General features: G+C 42.8%; 1 long non-coding RNA gene across 1 annotated transcript in view; it reads left to right on the forward strand.

The window, feature by feature from the left end:
• Positions 1 to 2,217: 2,217 nt before the first annotated feature.
• Positions 2,218 to 19,555, forward strand: part of LOC110087331 (uncharacterized) — a 29,378-nt gene continuing 12,040 nt past the window's right edge. Inside the window, exon 1 of the long non-coding RNA XR_013538323.1 lies at positions 2,218 to 2,306. This is a non-coding gene — a long non-coding RNA (uncharacterized LOC110087331). The remainder of the gene's footprint in view (positions 2,307 to 19,555) is intronic.

A 19,555-nucleotide genomic window follows, 5' to 3' on the forward strand; every position in this document is an offset into this window, starting at 1 on the left:
TGGCTCTTCTTTTTGAGATCAAATGCCTAGGTAGACCTCTTATCCACTCGTTCCAGCAGTTGCCAACCAGCTGCCTATAGAAGCATACAACTGCACCCATTGTACACTGACAGTCCATGTTCAGTCACATACCTTGTTTCCCCGAAAATAAGCCAGGGTCTTATATTAATTTTTGCTCCAAAAATGCAGTAGGGCTTACTTTCAGGAGATGTCTTATTTTTTTCCTGTACAACAATCTACATTTATTCAAATACAGTCATGTCATCATCTTCTGGTTGCTGCACAATGGTGGAGGGTTGGGTTTCACTTAACAGGGGCTTATTTTTGGGGTAGGGCTTATATGACGAGCATCCTGAAAAATCATACTAGAGCTTATTCTCAGGTTAGGTCTTATTTTTGGGAAAACAGGGTATTACCTCCAAAATTGGAAATCATCACCAGAGGCTGCTATTTTAAGTATAAGTTAAAGTCTACTTATGCCTTGCCTTTTCTCCGGAAGAGTCAAGGCAACAGACATGGCCCTCCTCCTCTCCGTTTCATTTCCACAAAATAAGAGAGAAGAAGCTGAGGCGGTGTGACTGACACACTGAGTTCTGTGGCTGAATAAGGATTTGAACTCAGATCTCTAGAGTTCTGGCCCAACATTCGAAACACTGCACCACATGTGTTGTCTCCTGAGTCTCTGGACTGCAAATCCTGCACAGAATGATGCTGATTTATGGGAGTTGTAAGCCAACATCTGATTTACATATATTGATGGTTTTATTTGATTGTATTTTATAATGTTTTATTCTTTTTTGTAAGCCGCCCCAAATAGACTCTGTCTCGAGGGGCGGGGTATAAATTGAATAATAAATAAAATAAAAATAAATAAATATCTAGATCACGACAGACAGCTAATCCTGATCTAAGTCATGGGAAAACTGCCAGACACATTTTACAATATATTTGCTACATGACAAATGATACACATAATTCAGCTGCAAATCTTGGTTTTTTTTAAATTAAAACAAAAAACCCACAGAGATGAATCATTGTATTTCCTCAAAAAACACCCCATCTTCAGAAAGACTTCAACACTGCAAATGCTTCTGTAACATTTACGTATATTCGGTGAAAACAGTTTTCCTTTCAGCGAAATGGCAGACTCTGGGGTTCCAGATTCTGATGTCATCCAAGGAGGAGATGTGGCCAGTTCAGAATATATATATTTATCTCTTCAGCTCGACAATTCTATGCTGCAGAAATTAGGAAGCACATCTTTGTACATATGTCATATTCCTAATTTCTGCAAATGTTTTATACATTAGCAAAGCAGCAGTAAATTGTCTCCATGGCATTATAAATTAGATAAAGATTTATCAGATATTTGGAACATTTCTTAAGGATCTCCTAGCTATGCCAGAGGAAAGAGCATATAGCAGGAGCCCCCAGTTTCCATGTCGCTCAACTCTTCCCTGGCCATTATTATTCAAAAATGCCGGGCACAGTCAATCAAAATTATAAAAACATTGACTGGTCTTTTATAGCAGATACACGTCTTAACTAAAAATCTAAGTATCAAATATCAAGGCAGTATGTATGCAGTTCCTAATATTGCCATTTTTGTAGCTCTGATTGTGCAATTTCTGAGGACTGCGATAGCTTATAGTACTGTGTGAAATTTCATGATATTGTCCCCAAAGCCCCAATGATTATGGGGACCACTGGAGTGTGTTTCATCCACAAATGAGATGTTTCGATGGCCAAGACTCTGAACATTTTTAGTTTTTCCAATTCCTTATTTTCAACTCTGGCATCCCCCGGAATTGTCTCAAGGGCTCATGAGGCTAATCTTGGTGCCTAAGGAAGAGGAGGAGGAGGAGGAGGTTAAGGTTGAGAACCTCCCAGCTCACAGGAGGGAGCCTCCCAGGCAAATTCCTTGGCTCTCAAGCCTTTTCTCCTTGGGAGAAGGAGACATCAAGTGTAGAGGTCTCCCTGAGATGACGTTTTTCCTCTGAGAGGGAAATAGTGGCTCCAGACCTGCAGCTGAGTCCCTTTCCTACCTAACCAAGGACCTGCAGCTGAGTTCTGTGTAGGCTTCCCACAGCTGTGTTGGATAAATCTCAAGCTGGTCCTTTGTTCAAGAGCATGTTTCTTCTTCCTCAGGTCTTGCCTGGTGCTGCGCACTCTTTAATGTGCATGACTTCGGGGCTGGTTGTCTATGCTTATTCAACCCTCTCTATCTGTTTTCTGTTATGGCTGGCATCTAGATTACTGTTGGAATATGCCTTTAGATCGCCTGCATTTGATGGCTTGACTTTAAGGTAAGTCTCTGTTTGCTACATGTTTGTGTTCCCTTGAGCTTGATTCTGGACTTGCCTCTCTCTGGACCCATTTTTGCCTCAGCCTGCCAAGATCTTGCCTCTGAGGCCAATCCATTGGGGACTAAGGCAATAATATTAATGTTGCCTTAAGGTTCTCAATGGCCTAGATTCAGCAATTCATGTTCATTTAGGCACTGTAGAAACCTACGCTGAATACACGGTACAGTCAAAACCTGGTTAGTCACTGTGCTTCTTCTTTTCCAAAGCACTGTCAGTTCTGCATTGATGCTTGTGCTGACATTTCTTTAATTCTATGAGATGATGTTGATAGGCAGTAGGTAGCTTAGAGAGAAACGGGGTGTTTTCTAGGCTGGAATCCCAGGCGTTTCCAGGTAGGACTAGAAAAACCGTCCATCTGAAACTCTGTAGAACTAGTTGAGGTCAGCAATACTGGGATAGATGGACGAAACATTTGAATCAGTAACAAGCGGCTTTCATTGATAATTTTTATGGATACCTACCTTGATTTGAAAGTATACATTGTAATCTACTGCCCAATTCCACCTTTGTAGCCATCCAAATGGAAGTGATTCATCTTTAACCAATAAATCAATTGAACATGGAATCTTCAATATAGATTTAGATTTATGAAGCTGTTCATAAATGCAAGATACCTGAATTCCAGTGCAAGCTTTTCTTTAAAACAGAAATGAAGGTTGAGCAACAAAAGCTTGGGCCATTGGATCCTGAGAAATTCAGACTTTCAGGAATGACGGGGAATTGGGAAGAAACTTTTTGGCTGATTGTGCATTGCCTGTTTTAGTTCAGAGAAGAGAGGGTGGTGTAAGCAATACATCTGTGTGTGTTTAGTTTGCAAGCAGGAGGCCTAGCATAATAGGCTTCTGGCTTGTTTGTAATATCTTTATTATTGTTTTCATGGCTTTCTAATGCAGCTACTAAATTATCTTGCTACAGCTGTAGCTGTAGCTTGTTTGGGTAAAATAAGATCTTATGCACACGTCCCAATTAGTTTTCCAGATGAAGAGCCCAAACACAGATGCATTTGCTCACAGACACAGCCCTCCGTTCTAATTAACATTAGGCTATCTAAAGAAGTGGATCTCTCTGCAGAGAATACAATCAGCCAGAGTTTGTCACCTTCTTTGCAAGCTAGGCTTTTCTGAGCTGCTTGGCAGACAGGCAGTAGCTCCAGGAGAAGGGCAAATCTGATATGAAGCTAGGTGGGAAACCCTTACCTGCAAGATGTAAGGGTTGCTTTAGTGTCAACGCAGTGACACTAAACATCTATGAAGGCACAATATGGTATAAGAGTTGAAGTGTCAGGCTTGGGAGATGGAGGTTGGAGTTCTTATTGAACTATGAAGATTACCGAGTGACTATGGATCAATAGCTCTTTCTCTGCTTCACTCAGATTCTAAGGCTTAATCAGAGGATTTAATAAACCTTCTGTCCTGGACTCATTTGTTGGACTTGAGCAGAGGAACTCCACATCAGGATCAAATGAAATGATAAGCTTAGCACCTTTTTTTTTTTGAAGAGGTGCTCCACCAAGTGGATTATAAGCTCTGTTTGTCATCACACATGAGTCTCCTTGCCTACATCCTTAGCATTTAACCATAAATTGTTTCATCATTTGCAATTGGAAACATAAATATGAGTTTACTTTACAAGTTTGATTGTTGAAGCAATCAACAATCCACTGGGGGAGCCTTTATCTCGGGCAGCAAAATTTATTGGGTTGCCCTGTTGCTAATTTAAAGGGTTACAACCCTGTAACTTTCATTTTTTGAAGTGGAATATTTGTCATTTCTAAAGTAACCCCTAGTGCCTAGTTTGACATGTTTATATGGATCTAAGCTTCACACACACACACACCATCAGAGGTCTAGTGCAGTGGTCCCCAACCTTGGGCCTCCAGATGTTCTTGGACTTCAACTCCCAGAAATCCTGGCCAGCAGAGGTGGTGCTGAAGGCTTCTGGGAGTTGTAGTCCAAGAACATCTGGAGGCCCAAGGTTGGAGACCACTGGTCTAGTGTATTCCACATTGCTGGATGGCTGTAAGGATAACTATAGCTATGTCAGGGTGAGCAAACTTTGGCCCTCCGGATGTTGTTGACCTGCAGCTCTCATTATCCCTAATCATCATGGCCAAGGATGATGGATGCTTGAGAGTTACATGTAGTCCAACCCAATTTACATGAAGGTTTGTAGTGCTGTATCAATGATTATGATGAAAGTAAAAATCATGAAGTCTTTGGGCCAAATCTTTTTGCCTAACCCTGAACACAGAGAGATTTGTAGAGATCTACAAAGAAGGGATGGGGAACTGCTGCCCCTCTAAGTCTTTGGCCTACAGCCTCACTAACCCACTCCGAGAATTGCCAGCATCATCCATTTGGGAATTCTGGGTGTTTTCAATGCCTCCAACCCTGGAGGCATTCAAGAAAAACTTAGACAACCACCTGGCAGATCAGCTTTGATGGTGTTCCTGCCTTGAGCAGGGGGTTGGACTTGATGGCCTTGTAGGCCCCTCCCAACTTCACTTTTCTATGATTCTATGAAGTCTGCCCAGCATGTCTGCTATGGTGCTTCTTCCGGGCTTCTCCCAATGGCATTATGGGCTGATGTCCACACATCTATATGTTCCCTCCCCTGTCCTCTCCCCTTGCTCCTAGCTTCTTAGTAGAACTGACATTGCACAAGAACACTATATGGTCAAAGGCCTCCATGGTGAGCTAGGCTGCCCACAAGGAATGGATGGTGATGAAGGGTCTTGGCTTTAAAATCCCCTCAGATGTACAAAATCAGATTTGGCCGTCCAGAAGCCCTGCTTGCTTTGAGATGCGTCTTCCTGGCTGGAGACTTCAAGGAGCACAATATTTCCCAAAGGCTTCATTCAGCACAATGCTGAAACCCTACCTACGCAGTATGGCCATTAGGAAATAATGGAAGCAATACCATGTTTCTGCGGGAGTTTTCCTCCCTTATATTTCATGTATGATCCAGACTTTCCAAGTGCTAAAGGAGCAATCCTGCTACCTTCAGTGTCTCGAAACATAATACATGACTTTCTATTTCTTTATAATGAATTAAATGCAGAGAAGCCAATGAAATATTGGGGAAATGCCATCCCACACCTTCTGCTTGAAGAAAAAGTGAATAGTGGATGACTATTCAGCCTTCCCAGCAGTTCTGAGTTGGGGAAGGTGAGCGGAAGGCAGTCATGTTCCTGAATTGCCAAGATGGCATCAGGAGGGCTGTCATTAGCATAACAAAATGGTAGAGAAATCAGGCTATACAATACATTTAAGTTTGCTTCAATGAGAGTAGGACAAAAAAAAAGCATTTAAAAATAACAGTGTCACAAATCTCCCAGGGGTTGCATTCGTTTGAATTCACTGGATCGTGCAGAGAAAACACAGTCTGGATCTCAGTAACCATTGTTCAAAGTATCTGGGAAAGGCCAATGTGTCAACAGTGTCCCTGTTTCGTTTTCTTTCCCACTCCTACTTATCAAGTTTTGGAGCTTCCTAAACTGGCAAGCCGTTTGCAACTATCACAAAAGCTATTAGGAGGTGTGAGGAGCAAATTAGGTGCTAACAAGTAGACACATGCCGTCAAGTGTTAAGCCCTTGCTGAGTAAAAATAGAAGGTGGTTGAGGAAGGAGAAGGCAGATCTGAAATGCAGAGGGCCAAGCGCTTCTTGTTGTGTTCCATCAAGTCACCTCTGACTTATGGCGACTAAATGAATGAGTTATTTCCAAAAAGTCCCATCTTCAACAGCCCTGCTCAGTTCTTGTAAACCCAACCCCTCTGGAAGTTATGGAAATCAATCAATCTCATTTTTAGTCGTCCTCTTTTCCTGCTGCTCTCAACTTTTCCTAACATTATTGTCTTTTTCCAGTTAGTCTTGCCTTCTCATGAAGTGCCCAAAATACAACAGCCTCAGTTTTGTCATTATGGCTTCCAGAGAAAGTTCATACTTGATTTGATCAAACTGGTTACAGAAGACCATAGCTTCAGTCTCCTCGGGCCTTCATGGGAAGGAAAGACAGATCTGTGACAACACAATGGAATGGGTTGTCATCAGTTGTGGGCGACAGGCTCCAATTTATATGACTTTAGAGGGAGAACACACAAATTCAACAGAGGATAAATCTATGCTGGCTGCTAACCCTGATTGTTTCTAGAATCAGAAATAGCGTACAAAAAGATAATGTAGGCCTTTGGTCTGATCCAGAATGGTTTCTTTTAACCCTTATGGTAAGAAATAAGACAGAACCTGTAAATTGCATTATTTTGTATTTTATTCAAAGTGGCAACCATTTTCTACTACCACTCTTATATCCCATTCCTCTAACTTCTCTTATAACCCAAATATCATGGTGTCCCAACCTAACTGAATCTGAGTCTCTGCCACAAAAGAGGCTCCTGTTTTCCCTGGAGAGATGTTATGAGCACCCTGCTATATTTATATTTTATATTGGGGTTTAAGAATGTAAAATTGCAGTAGTTTAGGGAGTAAACTCAAAGAAATAAAAAATATATTAGAAACTGAAAATTTTAATACAGTGGTACCTCGATTTATGAACTTAATCCATATTGGAATTAAGTTCGTACGTTGAAAAATTCGTAAATTGAGGCAAATTTACATAGGAATGCATTGAAAACCATTTAATCCGTATCTGCTGTTTTCCATTCATATGTCGAGGCGCTGTTCGTAGGTAGAGGCATTAGTTCCCATAGGAACTAATGCAAAGCCAGTTAATCTGTACTCTACCACTAGGGGGTGATTTTTAAAGTTTTCTTCTTCTTTTGACCTAAGGTGAACTTAGATTTAAAAAGGGGGCACAAAATGTTTTTTTTTCTTCTTTTTTGGTTCGTAAGTCGAGGCTCCGTTCGCAGGTCGAAGCAACTTTTTGCGAATGGAGCCATTCGTAACTCGAATTGTTCGCAAGTAGGGGGGTTCATAAGTCGAGGTTCCATTCTAATACCACTGAGCATAAATATAACAGCTGGTGTGACCGTAGAATGCAGAAGTAAACATTGTAATGGCATTATTATTGATCGTAAAGTTATGGAAGCCCAGCATCTCATCTAGACTCTTTATCTGCCCTGTAGGTTGTCTGCATGCAACCATTTGAGAACCACAGGTCTGGGGTGTGAAATGGTTGTGCCGTTGCCTTCTTATCCAGGCAGATTTTGCTTGGCTTCTCTGCTTCCCATCATGATCACTGCCTGAGCTATCTGTCGAGTTGTTTTCTGATAAAGTTTCAAACACGCCGTCTCCACCCATACCACTATTTGCATTCCCTCCATAGTCGTCCTAGATTTCCCTCAACAGATTAAGTCCCTCCACCCACCCAGGCTTTTGGAGGCCCTCTGCTGAGACGTACTTAAATTTGATAGCTCGTTTGGTCTTCTGAGGAGGAACACCATGTAGTGCAAACCAGAAATGAGGGAGAAGAATAAATCGGGGTGTGCTGTTCCCTCCACAGAGACAGGCACATTGAAGGGGGGGGTTCAGCTGGAGAGTCAAGGTGGAAGAGGAAAGCAACTGATTTGAGAAGCCTTTTTCCAGGAAAGCAATAGGCATAGACTGGGCTGTTTCTTACGGTTAGTTGAGGTGGATGAACCTCTTCCTTACTCTGTTGCTCCTTACTTTTTTGGTCCTTCACAGTGTTGCCGTATTCCTTGAGAACAATACAGTGACTCAAAGATGGGTGGGGACCATGTGTTGCTTTGTGTAGGGTTTCAAAGCAGTTCAAAAACATTCTGTTCAAACTGAATAACAAAACAATTAGCTTACATGGATTTGGACTGGGGGGGAGGGGCAAACAGCAGGAAATTGGGAAAAACAGAGTGAGCAATCATAGCCCAAGCCCACGCCTCCAGAACCAGTACCGCAGGCAAGCTCTATAAACTTACCTGCCTTTGTGCCAGTGTGTGGGCTGTACAGCAAAATGACATGAAGAGGATGGGAAACACACTGGTTAGCTCAGTCTGAAAAGCAGATTATATCCACTCCATGTGCACAGCTACAGACAAGGACAGAGGTTCTACAGATGTGTAACCATTGCATACATATTAGTGTTTTTCTTCAGATCACCAATTGCAGAGGCACGGAGTCAATGGCCAGTATGATGTATAACTGTGTTCAGAGACAAGTACTGAAGCAAAATGCTGCGGAATTTTATTTGCAACCTTGTGTAGTGCCTGTGATGAGAGAGAGAGACCCACCTCTTTGCTGTGTGTTCCTTTCTCTCTTTTTAGTCTGTTGGAAGCAATCAGTTGTTGTTTCTTCGCTGTTGATCTGTTTGCACACGTAAGTAATGGAATGTTTTTATTCCTTCACCGACAAAATGTCTCAGAATGAGTTTTTCAGACTTCAAGGGGAACTTCAAGCTATTCTCCTTTGTGAATCTCTGTACTTCAGCTGTGTAGCAAAAAAAAAAGAAGAAGGAATTTTAAGCAGAAATTCAAAACTCTGCAATAAATATAATTATCAATCCAGTTCTCTTCTGGTGATGGCAGTGGCGATTTCTTCTTTCCCCCCAGGCAGTAAAACATTTTGGGCTGGCCCAGATTCAAAGGAATGTGCATGGTAAATTTGCACAGTACCCCAGCCTTTCTCTCTCCTTTTGCTGTTAGGTCACACAAGCTTACATCTTCGCCCCCATGCCAGTCACAATTGTAGCTTCTCAGCGATGCAGATGCAGTGTTCTCAATGACAACAAAAGGAAGCAAAGGGGCATTTGCAATTGAACCAACCAATCAATCTTGTTGACGTCTGCAGGCAATTTGCCACAGACTTCAGTGGGAATCCACATTTAGCTTGGGGAGAACGAGCACCGAGAATAAAAATTCAGATGCCCCCTGGCTATAGATGCACTTAGAGTTTTTAAAAGCATTAGTAGAGCATCTAAATTTAGCTGCTGTGCTTCCCTTTCATTAAGAATTCTGCTTTATTTCAAAAAGATCCACATTCAGCTTCTCTCCCGCTAGATCCAGCCGGCTCCTTAATCTTTTCCCCAGTGTTTGGCCCAGCCTAACCCACTGCTTTCCCAAACTTGCCACCTTTTCTATGATGTCTACGAATAGAACATGAACCAGCCCAGAATAGGGATCATGAATAAAATGCAAACATCAGATCACGCTCCTTCCCCTCGACCTTGGTCTGCCTCTCCCACTTTTGAGAACGAAACTAGGCTGAAATAAGGTGGAGAGAAATCATTTTTATTTTGTTTTATTATGTGTGGTTTTTTTTTAAAAAAATTATATCCTGCCTAGCAACCCATAACACCAGTCATAAAAATATTACACAATTACACAGCATGCAGTGAAATTATCGATAAAGAGGATAGGAAACCTTGGTTAAGAAAGGGTGTTATTCTAACTGCTAGGCAAAGAGTTTCACAACTTTTTTTCTCTCTTTGTGTGTGTGTGTGTGTGTGTGTGTGTGTGTGTGTGAGAGAGAGAGAGAGAGAGAGAGAGAGAGAGAAAGAGTCCAAGTTGGGCCTTTTCTGTGGTGTCACCAAATTTATGGAATCAACTCCCAGAGGAGCTACATCACGTCCCCTTCCTGTGCTCATTTTGGAGGCAGTTGAAAACATTACTTTTCAGGGAGGCCTTTCACATTGACCCCAGTTGAATGCTTCACCTCCTGTTCCATCACCCAGAATAGTGGTTTGGCACTGATGGGGTGGTATATAAATTAAAGTAATACATAAATAATGACGATGATGATTACCACTACCTTGATATACTAGTTTAGAGACATATCACCTCTACACAGACAAAAAAAAAAAAGGATGGCCATCAATATGAAATGAAAGAGAGAGAGAGAGAGAGAGAGCACAGATAAAGTCTCTTTTGTTGTTCCTTTAAATCTATTTGTTGGGTAGATAATGAAGATCTACAAAGCAAGAATGGGCAGGCTGTTCTTTCCATAGTCTTGCCAGGAAACCATTGGGAGCCCTTTGTGATACTCACTCAGTTTAGTTTGGACTGTGTTTTATTTTAAAATAAACATATCATTTAGCCTTTGCTTTAGTTCCAGCTGTACAACAAGAGAGAGCAAGCAGCATAGGTTACCTAAGCTGCAGGTGCAATTAGACCGTAGACCTTCAGCTTTCATCGCAAGGTCAGCCTGAAACATCCTGCCACAAATTAACTATCAGTGGAAGGATGTGTGCAATCGTCTTTCTTGTGATTCATATAACTAATAAAAAGAGATCGTATAATATGAAGTATCTTTTATACCCTCAGAATGATATGCCTGTACTTGATGTGAAAGTCTTCCATCAATGCTTGCTGCCATAATTTTAAGTTTTGGAATAGTTTCCCCTTGTTTTAAACAATCATAGTTTCGAGAAGGGTTTCTGACCCAAATATATATATAAGGTTGTCAAAAGTGACAACACTGTGAACTGGGCCGAGAAGCAAACTGGTAGCTGGTGAAGACATTTTAATATCAGCAATACGCATTAAAATTGGAGCATTGTTTATAGAACCATAGAATAATTGAGTTGAAGGGGGGGCTATAAGGCCACTGAGTCCAACCTCATGCTCAGGGCAGGAATCTAAGTCAAAGCAGATCTGACAGATCCTTGTCCAATTTTTTCTTGAATGCGTCCAGCATTGGAGTGCTCACCACCTCCCCAGGTCATTGGTTCCATTGTTGTACTGCTCTAACAGTTAATAAGTTTTTTCCTGATTTTCAGCCTAAATCTGGTTTCCTGTTGCTTGAGCCCATTATTACATGCCCTGCACTCTGGGATGATCGAGAACGGATCCTGCCCCACCTCTGTATGACTGCCTTTCAAGGATTTGAAAAGTGCTATTATATCTCCCTTCAGTCTTCTTTTCTGAAGGCTAAACATCCCCAGTTCTTTCAGTCTTTTCTAACAGAGCTTGGTTTCCACTCCCTTGATCATCGTCGCTGCCCTCCTCTGAAAATGGTATAGTTTGTTGGCATCCTTCTGAAAGTGTGGTGTCCAGAACTGGAAACCGTGCTCAAGGTGAGGCCCAAACAATGCTAAATAGAAGGGGACTAGAACCTCATGGGATTTGGTGACTCTACTTCTGCTAATTGTTCTAAGCATATCCCTGCCTTTATGGGGAGTAGATTGAGGGCGATCTAGTTTATTTGCATAGAAATGATATAAGATGGTGAGGGAGGAAATTTAACCAACTAGTGATGTCTTCAGCCAATCTCTTCCAAATGGCATATGACGTGGGGCTTCATATGCCATATTATTTAGCTTCGAGCTACCTATCTGTCCAGGTGACGATGTACATAATGCACCCATAAGCTCCCATTTTCCCCAAATTTCCATTTTTTTCTCAAGAAAGAAAAGGAAAGAATACATGACACAACCTCGCTGGAGAGACACGGGTTGAGATGCTTGAAAATAACAGGATGGTGTCTATTAAACAATCAGAATAGGCTTCAGGTCCTTGGGTGGAAAATTTTCTTTCTGGAGGGCAAGCAAGAATAACACTAAGAAAATCTCATTAGCTCTGAAGGACTTTTTCCAGCAGTTCGACAGTTATTGCTTTGGACTGTAGAGAGGTTTTTCACCTCCTAACTACTTTGGGCACTTCATTTCGGCAATAATTGAAGCTACAGTACCTTAGAGGGAACGCTGCTGTGAAACAGCCACCACCAGTGTGCCATTTTCTTCATCAGATTTTGGACTTCACAAAAGGATAGCATATTGCAAGCTAATTGAGTAGTATTTGAGATGTTTGAGTTCAGTTCTCAGATGGGGCCGGTTCACACATACAGGGTAGGTGTATTACCTGAACCTGATTATTTCTTCATAAGTCTTTGGATGCCTGACAATGGTAGGTACAGTAGGACTGCCCTATCCGCAAGACCAATATCCATTGATTCACTTATTGGCTGGCAGAAAATACTAAATAAAAAAGCCCAGATATATCTATTCAAATGTATTTCCAGGGTTTATTTACCAGAAATGGCCACTAGAAGGGGCCAAAGACCATGCACTGAATAGCATTCAATATTTCCTTGTTTTTCTGCATCCATGGGGGTGGAAGCTTGGAACCGATCCCCCGTGGATACTGCAGTCCTACTGTAATGTATCTCAGCCTATAGAGCCGATTCATCCATGCACCTTTCATGATCTCTACAACAGGGATGAGAAACCGATGCCCTGGTGGATTACTCCATTTCCAGGGTCATAAGCTGCCAGCTATGCTCCACAATGATGTCCCAGGCATCTCCACACCCATGCCTATAAAACGGAACCACTTCAATAGCTGAGGCAGGAGAAAGTATACACTGTCAGAATCCTAGAAGCCATCGTAGACTCCACATAGAACAGAACTGTCAAGTCGCTCATCCCACTAGAAACAGTAATAAGGGAAAGCAAAGCAAATGGCCATTCTGACCTCAGCCAACCTGATCCTCTTCTGTTTGGAAACGTCTCAACTTCCAGAGAAAAGAGAATTTGAGGCTCCCGCTCCCCCATTTTCACCAGACCTGGGATGCTCACCCCCCCCCACGGCCATCACGAAAGCACAAATTCCCGTATTTACATAACCACATCTGAGATTTTCTCCATTTATTTCCAAGTGATCGATAAGAGCTTGAGAAAGGACTTGTTAATGGGCTCCAGGTAAGCTTGAGCTATGAGCGGGAGAGCGAGCAAGAGGCAGTGCTAATGAGCCTTGAGGGGATGAGCCGAGAAGATCAGCAAGTCCAAAGCTGACAGAGCAATTCATTGCCAAGTCAGCATTGCCTAAAAGGGGTCAGGAAAGTGGCGAGAACAAAATGCAGAGATGAACCGGAATGTCAGCATATCAAGCCTCAGCTCTTAAGGAATATAAGGGGGTATGCAGGTTTGCTGAAGTGTGAAGGGAGAGGTGATGGGAGCAGTTATAATCAGAACAAACAAATATGCCAAGCTTTACATGGTTCAAAAACCCTTGTTTCCCATCCTCAGTCGAGAGCACAGACCCTTTCCTCCTTCTGCCTTAATCACATTTTCTTTTCTGTTTTGCCTTGGACTATATTGTTTCAGAGACAATATAGTTAGTGGAGATACATGAAATGCATCAACTAGATTAAACCCCCCCAGTGGACAACGCCTTTGTATCCAAGGTGATCATTAGAGAATTCGGAGGACAGAATATTCCAAAGTGGCTGGATCTCCGCAGTGCAGTACTTTTTTAAAATAAAACCCAGGAACCTCTTCCTTTAAAACCTGCAAACTTACTTTATACCAAGACTTTGGCTCCTTTCTTAGTTTCTGGCTCAGGTGGAACTTCCATTCTTGTTTGCTTTGTATGTTTCAAGAAATGATTTCAAGAGATATGAACAGGCTCATGACAGAGCACAGTCATGTCCAGAAAAAACCACAGCCAGCATGGATACTGGCCATGCTATCGCAGCTGAAAGTGACAAAGTTCATTCCAGAGTTAGTCCATGAACTTCTTGAAGAGTTTTGAATTTTTGGTTAAATGCCTAGAGCAGAAATGCAAAGATTCACAGAACAGAATAGTTTCAAGGCCCCCGAGATGAGTCCACCTGCTTTCCTCATCAACTGGCACTTATAGTCACTCTGAAACGTTAGGAGGAAAGCAGAGAAGCAGGAGGGAAGGATTGGTTGGTGGTAGATAGAATGCCAGTCAGCCCAGTTCAGAAAGGTCCATTCCAGACAAACCTACTAAAGGCAGTATGCGAGGTTGAAAAGAAAGAGAGAGAGAGAGAGAGAAAATCCAACAGAACTACGGCCCACAGCCAATATTCCACACATCTCAAGTCTGCAACCTTGATTTCAGATTGTGGGTTCTTGTCTATTGGATTGGCAGGAAAATGTCAGATCAGCTCTTTGATGTAGCTCCTGGAAGTCAAAGCAACACTGTCTCTCCCCCCCCCCCTCCATTTTCCCCCCTTGTCGGGGACATCAAAATGACAGCTGATGACTCAAATCAAGTCTGATATCATCTCTGTCCTCGGCGGTAGTCCAATGTCAGGCAGTGGTGGGTGGGTGTATTATCTGTCAAACCCAAGATATTAACCGAGGGAGGTAAAAGATGGGAGATACAGGAGGAACATATGTTTGCAACAAGAAAAATAAACACCGGACTGCCTACAGGTTATAAAGCATTGTCCTGTTCAGACATCAGCTCTAGGTTTATAATCCTTCTGTAAAGACAGTGTGCTGTAAACAGGAGAAAGACGGAACAGACTTGGCATTTGTAGTGACAAAATGTGCCAGAAATGTCTTCTAAAGGGTAGAAGGGCTTCTAGCCAACTCTGTACTGGGAGAAAAAGTCAGTGTCCCCCCCCACACACACATACACACACTGTTCTGATATTAAAGGTACAGAGCCTGGCCAGGACAAAGAGCTGTTAATCCTGGTGGTAAAATGTAGCTGCAGAGGGTCATTAACACAAAGTATTTATATTATCTTCTGCTGAAAGAAGAAAGAGGCAAATAGCAAGAAAGAAAATGGAAGGAGCCATAAATAGATGAGGAAGCATGAAGGGATGAGGGGGAATGGAGGTTGGCAGACCTACCCAAAGGGGAGGGGGGAAAACCCAACATATCTGATGGCAACAGAAGAGAAACTGAGGAGAGAGGACACTGAAGTGGGGTATACTCAAAGGTGGTGTGGCTGGCAGGACACCTGTGCAGGGACAGCCATGCTGCGACATTTTGTTACAGCGTGTTCCATACATTGGTTGAATCTATGCTTTTCAAGCTGCACTGAAAATTGTTGCTGCTTATGTACGCATGAGGACAAATCCCATGAGACCGCACATGGCAGGTGAGGCTCCATATGGGCCTTTCACAGTCCCTTAGCTCAGACAAGCATCTGCCCCTCCTCACAGGTGTTGGCAGCCACACAGCAGCAGCAGCATCCTCTCTGTCCTGTACAGCATCTTTCAAACACCTTCTGTCGAAAAACAGGATGCCCATGGGAGGGTCACAGAAATCACTAAGCGCACATATATTTCAGTACTGTACCAATCCGTCTCACCTGGAATGGCCCAGAATAGAGATGGGCACGAATCGGTGCAAGGGCAGTTTGTGATGGTTCACAATTCGTCCACAAGGAAGAGAAGCAAAACAAAGCGCCAAAGATGGAAAGGTTTTGGCATTTTGTTTTGCTTTGTGAAAGTGTGGTTCCTCAAACCAGCCATGAAATAAACCACACCCTGCCTCGGTTCGTAGGCTTTTGGGGTCCGTTTCATGCCCATCTCTAGCACTGAAACTTCAGGCAGGACCAGGGAGCCTGTAACCCTATGGATGTCAATGAATGCCTGGGCCCATCATCCCTCACCTTTAGCCTGGCTGGCAAGGGCTGATGGGAACTTGAATCCCCTGACATCTGGAGGGTTAGGTTCCCTAACTTTGCCCTTTAAATGGTTAGGATTGCTCCTGCCTCAACCATCAAATACAGTCTCTTTCTTCCTTCCCTTTTTTTTAAAAAAACTCCCTTTTGTGAGAAAGGGAGGTGCCTAGATCTTCAAAACATTCCAGGCCATGAGTGTTACTCCCCATTGATGTCTCATAAAACTGTACCCATTTTCCTTCTCTGTATCACATGGAAAAGGCAGCAGTAATCTTGAGTTGAAGCCGGGTAAACGGGATGAGGGAGGTTGACATGTCTTTCTTGCTGCCTATGACACCAGTCCAACATCTGGCACAGGGCTGTGTGATGGTGATGCAAAGAGAAGAGACATGGAAAATATGAAGCCAAACGCCCACAGAAGCTTTTGGGAGGTTGTGCCCTCATTTGAGTTGGCTGTGGACTCTGTATCTGAACGGAGCAGCTGAACTTTGATCCCAGGTGGACAGATCCTTGGCCAGTATTTCATTTCTTACGATACTAGGTGGGTTAGAAAACCAGAGAGTACAAAATCCCAGGGAGCCAGCAGATGGGCACAGCACAGCCTGCATTCAAATCACGCTTGAGCATCTGTTGGGAACAGAGGTAAGGACTGGAACTACCAAGGTTGAGGGACACTAGACACTCCAAACATGGTTGGGTTCCAACACCCATCCTCTTATAACGGCTAGAGCTGATGGGAGTGGAGTTCAACAACTCATAGTCCCCATTCTTGAGACAGACCTTTGGTCTCCGTGATTCTTCTGGCTGGATGTTCTACTGAGGTCCACTAGAAACGGTTCACCACCAGGCCATGCTTGAAAAGAGTATCTGGGAGAATATTCACCAACTGTTGTTGTTATTAATTTTTTTTAAGAACAAGTACATTCATATTAAGCTCCAGGATTTGACAGCTTGTCCCAAGGCTGTTTTTAGTTCTCCCTCCCTGGAGCTAATCCCAGAAGCCCTACTTTGAAGAGGCAGCAGTTTCTTCAAGACACTCTAAAGCACATCTGTCCTATTTCTTTCACAAATATATATTTTTTCCCTTTTCCCATTTTGTCTTCGGCTTTAAATGTAAGAACCAACCTTTATTGCCAGAAAAGGGAGAGACCCAGGTTATCAAGGGAATTCTCAGCCTGGCTTAAGTTCTAACCTTCTTAACTTCCTGCTTTCATGGTATTTGCAGAACAGTAAGATGGAGAGGAGCTGTTATTTTAAAGGCACATTCTGCATTAGCAGAAGGCAAATATCTTTGGTTCATTGCCCAAAGTTCTGTGTACCAAATCCAGGCAGCAAAATCAAATCCCCCTGGTTTTTTGTCTTATTTTTTTAAGCCAGAGGAAATGACTTTTTGGGCCCACCTGTTAGTTACTATTTGCTTAAGGCTTTGTGAGTGTGTGTGTGTGTAAAACTCCGAAAGTCAGAAGCCTTCCAAGAACAATAAGCCCACCTTGGTGTATTTCTATCCCTATCAAAAAGAGAAATGATCAGCTATAGAAGGAGAAAACAGATTGTGGATGATATGAAACTCCAGTGATTTCAAGTAAGGATGGGAGTTTCCCACCTTTTTTGCCAATATCTTTGAACAGCAGGCGAACATCTACAAATAAAGCAGAGTGGAGATAAAATGAAGGGCATCTGATCTAGAGCCAAATGCATATATTCCAGATAAGCCATCATGAGAAGCAGGCATCTCTGCCAATTGTGAGTGTTTGCCACAGCAGGCGCTTGTGTCATCTTCCCTAATTTACAGGCTAGCTTGAAACATAGGAGGTTGTCTCAGAATAAGTTGGGACCTTGATCTCTTTTAGCCCATGCTATGGACATGGTCCAACCGTGGGGCTCCGGAGTTTCTTCAGATTTTCCAGCCCCTTTGGGTATTGAACCTGGGGCCTTCAGCATGTGTAGCACGTATGGTCCCTAGGCATATCCTTTGCCGGTCTGAATCCTTAGGCAGGAAAGACTGCCTGGGTCATGCATCTCTTGACCACCGATGTTTTGTTTCTCATTACAGATTCTCTGTAATGTTAAACTTGGCTCCGATTTCTTCACCTGTTCTTGACAAGTGAGGAGGAGACAGTAGAAGTGCCAACTTTAATAACTGAGGAAGCTGTCTGGAAGTCCATTTGGGTGGTTCAGTAGAACGTTTCATCTGGTGCAAATTGTTGTTGTTGCTACTATTATTTTTATAGCTCACCTTTTCTCCAGCGAGCTCCAGTGACTCTCCAGCTTCCCAGTTTCATCCTCACAATATCTCAGGTAAACGACTTGATGTTGACTCAACCTTCCATCCTTCCAAGATGAAAACTGAGTACCCAGTTCATAGAAGGAGGGGCAATGTGTACCCTGCCTAATTGAATTGTGAACCACCCGGAGAGTGTTCAAAGTACTCTGGAGTGATATATAAGCAACACACTTTATTCTACGTTTGCCTTTTTTGCATTTTTATAAATGTTTCCAAGGTCCACTATGAGAACTGGCAGTATTCTTCTTCACCTGGTGGTAAACAACATCCAACATATTAATCAAGTGCCACACAACAACATTATTCAAATTATAGTGACAACCACTGCAACCTGGCTGCTGGGAAGTAATGAGTAACACAACTAGTTTCTTTAAAAAAATGCAATATTCCAAGCTCTGAGCAACTGCTGCCAAAGAGAGAATTATTGAATGTTGTTCTAGTGGGGAAGTGCTCACTGGAGGCTTTTGCATTTATGGGTGACTCCACTGTGGAAAGAAGGTGATGAGATGGGTGTACTTTCTCCTGCTTAGAGAGAATAGACCAAATGGGGAAGGCAAGTGCGGATGGGCAGGTTTTGCTGGTGTACACAACAATTGCTGCTTTCATGCTTGAGTCTCCTCCTAGGACCTAGATACTTTACACAGCCGCTGAGAATCTTGTTTCTTGTTATTTCCAGAGTCAGACACTTGTTCAAGATGGTTGTTTATCTTCTGAGAGTCTTGGGCATCATTCCAAGTCTTGGATGGTCATCTCGTTACTAGGATTGGCTGTTTGCCAAATACTTAGGCTAACCATCTGTCGTTGCAGAATACTTCAGTCTTGCTGAAACTGCCCCTTAAGGATAATCGGGGGACTGCATGTAATGTCTCTCCTTTGTCAAGTCCAGGTGTGATTGATTAGCATATAGAAAGCATTATCCTAGATATTAGGATATGCAATTCCCAGAAAGAACACTGGTAATTAAATCTCAGCATAGAGTGATGTTATTGGCAGTGCTATGTATTGACCAAGTTTCAGGTTCATCTGCTGACATTCTTTGAAGATATCCCAACAGTGACCCCCCCCCCAATGTAGAACAAGAGTGAGAACAATCCTCAGCAGATCTTGTTGGACTCCAATTACCATCAGCCCCAGCCAGCATAATCAGGAGTTAGGGATGATGGGAGTGTGGTTAAACAAACTCTGAAGGGCTAATCCTTGCTAGATGCAAATGGTAGTTAACTGGCATTAGCCCAGTGGAAGGAAGCTTTCCTTCCCTTGTGGAGGGAAAGGAGAAGCTCTGTTCTGCATATTGGCAACAATCATGGTGCAGCTGATAAGCGATAGAACGCTTATCCAGTGCAGACCTGAACAAAAGATGCATAGAATGGAAATGTAAGATAACACAACTAAGATGAGCTTTCAGCACCAGTGGTAGGGCAATAAAATTGTCAGGCAGATCTTTTGCTGAACTCCCATTAGGTCATGGCTTGAAATCTTATGAAGCAGTACTTGTGGGCTGGAGTGACATGACTGTCAGAGGTCCTTTTGTAGCGCTGTTGCTTAAGTAAGCAGTTTTTTTTGCAAGCAATGTGATCTGCTGGCATTGCCAGCTGTCTAAGTTCAAGGGAAAATT

The sequence above is a fragment of the Pogona vitticeps genome, chromosome 8, assembly GCF_051106095.1.
Source record: "Pogona vitticeps strain Pit_001003342236 chromosome 8, PviZW2.1, whole genome shotgun sequence".
NCBI lineage: Eukaryota > Metazoa > Chordata > Lepidosauria > Squamata > Agamidae > Pogona > Pogona vitticeps.